Raw genomic sequence first — 8,819 nt, 5'->3', positions numbered from 1 at the left:
CTTTCGGAAATACGCGATTGCAGTGTGGACATAACTCACCTTTTGTCAGAAAACCTTGCCTTGTTGCCTGGCTCTAGGTCGAAATGCTTTTCAAAGGGCAGACAGGATTCATTCTCTCTCTCTCTCTCTCTCTCACACACACACACACTCTCTCTCTCTCTCTTTCTTCCTACCCATCACATTCTCTGCACCTAAAAAGACAAAACAAGCAGCCTGTTAACTCTGGGGCCCAGGTCCTAACCAAGAGTGCAGTTAGTAATCTACACTGCAATGTTTTGTCATTAAAAACTGCCTTTTGGCAACAAAACAGTGAGAGCACACATGCATACTACAATGGGACTTTTGGCGGGAAAAATGGCCAGTTTCCATGATAAAAAACTTCCACCTGTATGAGAGACTCCCCCTTTTTATGGTCAACAAAGAGTCTAAGTAGACTCTGCTGTTTGTTTTGTCAACAGAACTGTCTTCCTCCAGTATCCCACAATGCCTGCCCTAATGGCTATGTTCAGCTTTGAGCTCTGTTGCCCTCCAGACATATGCCCCTCTCCTTTCAAGGCTCCAGGAACTATCTGACAGCTGAGTGAGTTGCTCCACTGGGGGAACAAACAGCAAATCTTTGGACTGCTCCTGTTCTTCCCTGCACGAGAAACACAGCGGCAGATAGACTACTGCTGCAGGGAGAGGGGGACAGGCTGCTGTGCTACTTTGACATTTCTCAGCGCAGGAAAGCTCACAAAGCTACGCACGATGCTGCTCCCAGCAGCTGAGGCTACTGTGGGAAAACTGAGATGCATGGGGATCACCTCTGCCTTCCCACAAGCACTGCAGGATATACACCCCACAGTACATTGCTCACATTGTGAAAGATGGTGCCCCCAGTGTGGACATGATCTGTTAACAGAGAGAAATTCTGAACACCCTGTGATGATTGTTGATTTGTCGACATAAGTTCTGTTGCCAAAACTCGGTAGTATAGATATATTGCTGAAAGCATGAAGTGAGAGAACTTTTCTTCGAGTCCAATACAGTTTAGGTTATGCACCAACAAGACTTTTATATCTTTATTTTTCTTCTAAGCATTTCTGATTTTTATGACATGTACTCACTTAAAATCTATCCCTTTGTAGCTGTATTGTTTTTATCTATTCCAGGGTGTTTAAATGCAAGTGTCTGCATAACTATTTTAAAATAATAAACTAACATATGATTCCTGTAAAGGAATAATGCACAATAGTTTGGTACTGTCCCAGAGAAGGCAGGGCAGCACTAGATTTACATTTCTGGGGGTATGTTCCATGAGGAGTAACAGTTAATTCAAACTAAGGACTTAGTTCGAATTAATGTTTCACTGCCGCGTGTAGCCGCGTGGCAGTGAGTTTGGGCTAGTGAAATTTCAAAATGGCGACCTGACGGGAACATGCAAATAAAGCCCGGGATATTTAAATCCTGGGCTTCATTTGCAACTCCAGTCGCCTCATTTGCCTACCTAGCTCAAATTAATGAGCTAGTGTAGACATACCCTGGGGGAAGATCCAGGATTGGGGATATATTGGAGTCACCTAGCAGCATAAGCAGGACTAGTAAGAGCTAAGGTGTGGCTGGCTGGCTGCAGGACACACAGATCTAGTGAGGAGTGACTGACAGGCTGGTGGCTGTTTGTGAGAAGTTCATGTTGGAGGCTACAGCAACAGGGCATTGTAATGGATATCCCAGAGGTGATACAGATGCCAATTTGTTTGGATGGTGTGCTGGTATGACATATGTGATAGACCACAGATCAGACGAAAACTGGCCTTAAAATTCTATGAATCTATTAATGGTGAATTATTTGTACGGTGGTCATATAATGGACAAAACGATAGATTGCCGTGATATTGCAAAACGCAGCCAGTTTGCAGGGTTTTCCAAGGGCTTCTAAAAATCATGACTGGACAATGTATTTTCACATGATAATATCTAGTGTCGAAAGCTTACAGGAAGATGTTTCACCCTTGAGATTTTGCAATTCTATGGCTTGTGGAGTCACTTTGGGGCAAGATGCAGACCAATTATTATTTTTTAAAAAAGCCTATTTGAGCTCAGTGAAGGAGCTTCATCACAGCAGCAGCAATGGGCTCCCTTTCAGGAAGCGGGAGGGACCACTAAGACACAGCAAAGAACTAAAAATGGGAGCTAGATGAAAATGAAGAGTGAGAGCAAAGGTTCAATGAAGGAGAACCAGGAGCAGAGCTAGCGAAAGGGGCTGCAGCCCCTAGAGGCCCTTGTGTGCTGCCTTCCAGGCCAGCTCAGCCTGTGGTGGGGTATGCAGGGGGGAAGCGGCTCTGTGTGCTGCATTCCTCCTTCCCCGTCCTCCCCAGCTGGAGCCATGTAGTCACCAGTGCTGGGAAGCTCTGTCCCCACATTGCCCTTGCCTACAGGCTCTGCCCCTGCAGCTCCCATTGATCAGGAATTGCGGACAATGGGAGTTGGGAGGATGATGCCTGCAGGGCAGCATAGAGCACAGCCACTGTGACAAGCCACCTGCTCCCCACTCCCCACATCAAACAGGAACTGCAGCTGTGCCAGGTACATGCCTCACACCACAACCCTGCCCAAGTCATGAGTCTCGTCCTTCCACCACCCTCCTGCCTCAAACCCTCAGTCCTGTCCAGCAAATTCAACACGATCAACTTAGGACTGAATAAGCATCTCAACTGGTTAACATATTGCAAAGGTAGTTTCCCTTTTCTGGATATTCACATCTCCACACCAAATACTGTGAATGACCCACTGCCATCCTGACTTGATTCGCTTCATTAAGACAAGCAATTTCTTCCTTATATATACACCCCTGCTTCTGTAACTTCCACTCCAATTCATCTGATGAAGTGGGTTTTATCCACAAAAGCCCATGCCCTAATAAATCTGTTAGTCTCTAAAGGGCCACAGAACTCTTCACTGTTAATACAAGGCACAATTTTCTACATTTCCCCAGTTCTGCGGGGAGTGGGTCACTAAAACCTGCAATTGCCTCATTAAGAGTACAAGTCTCTTTCCTTCCCCAGCAACAGTGGTGTGGAGCCAAAAGCTTTCTACTTCTCATTTCAACAGAGCCATGTCATAAGAGAAGAAGAAAGGAAGGGACAGGGCTCCTTGAACCCTAACACATGATGTACTTACTAAACTGTGGTGGAACACACCCAAGTATGAGTAAGCCCAACGCAAAAAGCTAAAAATGCAAATCAAATTTCCTTTCCATCAGCATTTTTCATCCTTTTTCTGAACATGACCTCACATTTCAGCCATTTGCACCCTGCCTTCTTCCACCTTTGCTTCCCAGAATGCTTTGTGCTTACTTAAACCATGCTCTCCAGAATAGGAGCTAGGCCCCATGGTGCTTCCAAAGAACAGCTGGGACTCAAGTTCTGATGCTGTGGCTGATAGGGAATCTGCTGGAGTCTGATGAGAACCACCTGCTTCCAGGGCAGCACAGACAAATCCGCTTCTGCAGGTGATCGGAGACAGGGCATGAGTCTAGTTCATAATGCTCTCAGATAGCTGCCAGCAACTTGCTTTAACCCGCCAGGGTGGAATATGCTGCCTCAGCCAGTCCCTAATTAAAACTTTTGCTTCTGGCTCTGTAAAGCAATGTTGGTTTGGAAAAGCAGAACTTGCGTGATCAGTTTTCCCACAGAAGAGCAAGGGAAATGAGAGGTGACCTCTAACCTTTACCAGGGTGCCACTGCCTACACAAATATCAACACTTTACTTGCCTTTTAGAAGGGCCAGAAGGAAATTTGCAGTCCCCCTAGACTGGATGAATCTTCTTCTCATCCTTGACCCCATCCCACACTGTATTCACATTCTAATTAATTCATGCAAAAAAAACAAATTCCTCTTCCCAGACAGCAAATGGCTCCAGTAACATCATATGTAAAGGACGGTATTGCATAGAAGTAAACAGATTAAGACTCAAAGAACCAAAGGCAAGCTAAAACTAAACAAACAAAACCTTTGCAAAAAACATAACCTGCGATATTGTAGAGTTGCTATAAAGTTGGCATTAGTATATCATGAGAAAACATGCTTGTGTTTCTTATGCATATAAATAATATGGCAATCCTCTTCTCTTGGTATGAAGGACTCTATAGTATTCTGTCAAATAGAATCCTATTTGATCTGTCCATAGACTAGAAGTGGTTGAGAAATCATTATTTTTCCTAAAGAACATTTTCCAATGATTTTTTTCATGGAATATATTTGAGTTTTCTGCCACCAAAATCAATGTGGTTGCTGAACACTGAAAAATTAGACAGGGAAGTAAGTTTTCAGTACTTTGATGAAACTTCCAACACCTTAATGAAAATGGAATTTGTGAATGTAAACATTTCCCTTTAAGTAGAAACGCCACTCTTTGTAAAAAATTTCAACAGCAGATGTTCAGCTTGAAATGTGTATTTTGTTGCTTTTATTCCAGATGTATTCCTGTATAGAATAACCTACAGTGAGTTGCAATGAAAAGGATACACAGGTATCGTGGTGTTTTTTAATCAGTTTCGAACACTGCTTTCTATGAACAGAAAAATGGAATAAGCTGTGGAATAAAGGCAACAATGGAATAAGTGCTTCCTTTGTAAACTGTTATACCTGTATTCTGATTCATATATTACAGGCAAGACAGATAGTACCACTAGTTTTAAGGTCACTTACCATTCTAAAACCTGTTTTCAGCTCCTTATACATTTGCTCTTTGGGCTCAGATTTTCTATGCTGAAAATCTGAGGCAGGCTGAATATTTTTGGAAAACTTCAGCCAAAGCACTTAAGCTATTTCACAGAGCAGAATGGAGAGGAGCACAGTATGAGGAGGAGGTGAGCAGCTCTCGGTGGTGAAAGAATGGGTTAAGAACTATTTAGAAAAGCTGAACATGCACAAGTCCATGGGGCTGGATTTAATGCAACTGAGGATGCTGTGGGAGTTGGCTGATGTGATTGCAGAGCTGCTGGACATTATCTTTGAAAACTTGTGGTGATCAGGAGAGTCCCCAGACAATTGGAAATAGGCAAATGCGGTGCCCATCTTTAAAAAGGGAGGAAAGAAGCATCTGGGGAACTACAGACCTGGAAAAATCATGGAGCAGTTTCTCAAGGAACCCATTGTGAAACACCTGGAGTAGAGGAAGGTGACCAGAAATAGTCAACATAGATTCACCAAGGGTAAGTCATACCTGACCAACCTTGTATCATGCCTTGAATGATGAGATAACTGGCTCTGTAGATATGCGGAAAAAGGTGGATGTGCTATCCCTTGATTTCATAAAAGCTTTTGATACAATCTCCCAAAGTATTTTTTGCAAGTAAGTTAAATAAATATGGCTTAGATGAATGGACTATAAATTGGATAAAAAGCTCCCTGATTGTCAGGCTCTATGGACAACAATTGATGGCTCAGTGGCTAGTTGGTGATCAGCATCAAGCAAAGAAGCCCCCAGGGGTTGGGCCTGGGACCGGTTTTGTTTAACATCTTCACTAATGATGGATGAGGGGATAGATTGCACCCTCAGCAAGTTCACAGATGACTTTAAGCTAGGGAGAGTGGTCAATACATTGGAGAGTAGGGATAGGATCCAGAGTGATATAGCCAAACTGGAGGACTGTGCCAAAAGAAATCTAATGAGGTTCAACAAGGATAAGTACAGAGACCTGCACTTAGGATAGAAGAAAATCACACATTACTACAGGCTGGAGACAGACTGGCTAAGCAGCAGTTCTGCAGAAAAGGACCTGGGGATTACAGTAGACAAGAAGCTGGATATGAGTCAACAGGGTGTCCTTGTTGCCAAACAGGCTAATGGCATATTAGTGTGCATTGCTAAGAGTATTGCCATCAGATTGAGGGAAATGTCTATTCCCTTCTAGATACCAATGAGGCCATATCTGAAGCATTGCACCTAGTTTTGGGCACCCCTCGATAGAAAGGACATGGACAAACTGGAGAGAGTCCAGCGGGGGTAGAGGTGAGGGGAAGGAGGGCAATAAAAATGACTAGTGGGCTGGAGCTCATGACGTATGAGGAGAGTGTGAGGGAACTGAGTGGGTATGCTTTCTACTTTACCTGCAAAAATCTGCCCAAGTTTGGCCAAGATAAGGCTTGAAACAACTGTACTTTGCACATGCTCAATGCAGACATTTTATTTTAAAAGCTAAAATCTTCAAAGATTCAGCCCTCCCCTGAGCATGAGTGAGTCTCTCTCAACTCCCCAGGCTGACCAGACTAGGCAGGTTGTATCCCCACACAGCTTCCACCTGTGACTGGACTGCACATGTACCATCCCCACAGAGCAACTAAGCATGCGTCAGCCCAGAGCGGTGGAGGAGAAGCCAGACTTTTTCTGTAACCGTAGCTCTCTGCTGGGCTGGGTCAGGACACATCCAAGAACTGGAACTCAGAGCAGGAAGCCTGTCTTTTCTTTGGGCCTAATGACTTCCCTGTGGGTGCCAAGGCAGCTTGGAGGAGGAAACTGTCTGAATGCAAAGGGCAGAGGAAAGAGTAGGTTGGGACAAGGGTCAGGAGACACTGGCACTGGAGGAAGAAACTGTGACTGAGAGTTGGAGGACGGACTGAGAGATGATGGGGAGGGGAAGTTGACTAGAACAGGGGAGGGGTGGGGAAGAGACAGGACGGGGACTGAGATCAGGGACAGGTTGAGGGGACTGGGCAGAAGGGATCAAGCTTGGGGGGGAATGGATGGGAGTGTCTGTGTCTCCTAGAGCATACCTCTTTCAGAACCTGCAATGGACCCCAAGGTCTCTCCGGCTCACCATTCCTCAGCTACAACACTGCCATGCTGCAACTTCGGCAGCAGTTTCAACAGACCATCCTGATGGTCCTGCCCCAGCTCAGATCTGAGCTCATCATGGAGAACTTCTGCCAGGATGCAGGAGCAATGCCCTTGCCCCAATGTCCCGTGGTTGAGAGGCGATTTTGGAACCTGGACACCACTTCCGACTGGGGGAACTGGCCTTGTGATGGAGCGGTAGGATGACCAGCAGTGGCTCCAAAACTTCCACAGGCAGAAGGCTGCCACCTTGGAGCTGTGTGACTGGCTCGCCCCTCCCCTCTGATGACAGGACACCCACCTGCGGCCCACCATTCCCCTCGAGAAGAGGGTCGCAATTGCCATGTGGAAGCTCTCCACACCAGACAGCTGCCACTCGGTGGGACACTAGTTCTGCGTGCAGAAGTCCACTGTCTCTTGGGGTACATGCCCTGTGGGGCGGGGAGGGAGGGCTGCAAAAGGGGGACCCTCAGGAAAGGGGATGGGAAGTGGGGGATAGAGAGAGGGTGGAGGTAACGTCCCTCCCCAGGGGCGGGGGACAGGGTTGTGCCGTCCTGCCCTCACACAGCCCTGCTGCTCAGGCACATCTTCTCATTCTCTGTTTTGTATGTTTCTATGTCTCCTTCTGCAGGTGGTGAGGGCCATCAACTCCATCCTGCTGTGCAGGATCATCCACCTCGCAGACCTGGACCCTACTGTGGCCAGATATGGTGCCCTTGGATTCTCAAACTGTGGAGGAGCGATCGATAGGACACACATCCTGATCCGCTCACCACCCCATTGAGTGGCCCAGTATATTATTAGGAAGGGCTACTTCTCCATGGTGCTGCAGGCCCTGGTCAACCACTGGGGACAGTTTTCAGACATTTTTGTAAGGTGGTCAGCCCAGGCACATGATGCCCACATATTTAGGAATGCTAGCCTCTACTGCAGGCTGCAGGCTGGAGCCTTCTTCCCGCAGTGGGTCTTTGCAGTGGGGGATGTGCAGATGCCGATTTGCATCATGGGCAACACAGCCTACCCACTAATTCCATGGCTCATGAAGCCCTACAATGGCCACCTGGACCCGAGCAGGGAACAATTTAACGCGCACCTGAATTGGGCTCGCATGCAGGTGGAATGTGCCTTCAGGTGCCTCAAAGCCCGGTTCAGGAGCCTGCTGACATGCCTCGATTTGGGGGAGCGCAACATCCCCAATGTGGTCTCTGCGTGTTGCATGCTCCACAACCTCGTGGAAACAAAGGGGAGGCCTTCTTCTTGGGGTGAGGGACAGAGGCTGGTGGCAAGGGGAGGCTGTTTGAACAGCCCTGGACAGATGCCATCCACCAGGCCCATCAGGTTGGGGTGCACATCCGGGAGGCCCTGAGGGAGAGGTTCTCTGAAGGAGCTCAGTAGCTCTCCCCAGGGCCTCCCCAATAGCGGCTTGTGCCTTGCCCCCCAAAACCTTTCCCACCACAATCCCTCCCTGCCCCCATTCCCTGTACAATTAATAAAGACACCAGTTTTGCTTTCAAAGTAAACTTTGTTTTTTGTTCTTTATAATCAAAGTAACTGGGGCAGAGGAGGCTGAGAACCTGGAGTGGGGCTCAGGGCTGGGAGAGGCACATGGAGCACCTACAAGTGCCACCTCAGGTCCGGGGACCTCGGCAGACTCAGGGTTGGATGGGGCCTGGGACAACAGAGGGTTGGGCAGGAGGGGGGCTGCAGCAGGGTCAGGGATAGTGGGAGGACCAGGAGTGGGGGGAGTAGGAGTGGGGACAGAAGCCGGGTGTGCCATCACTTCCCAGATGGTGGCACACATGTTTTCACCCTGCCTCACCAGCTGGTCCCATACGCGATTGCACCACTCGGCATCATCGCGGCTCTTTTGGGCGAGTGCTTGCTGCATGCAGAACTGCGATGTGCTGTCGCATGAGGTCGTAGTGGACCCTCCAGTGCTTGTGGCTCCCCCGGCTTCGGTTGGCAGCCTGGGCTGGGGTGGCTCGCCCCTCAGCGAAGGCTG

This window comes from Pelodiscus sinensis, chromosome 13, assembly GCF_052426305.1.
Source record: "Pelodiscus sinensis isolate ZL-2025 chromosome 13, ASM5242630v1, whole genome shotgun sequence".
NCBI lineage: Eukaryota > Metazoa > Chordata > Testudines > Trionychidae > Pelodiscus > Pelodiscus sinensis.
Note: the sequence above shows the minus strand (reverse complement) of the source record.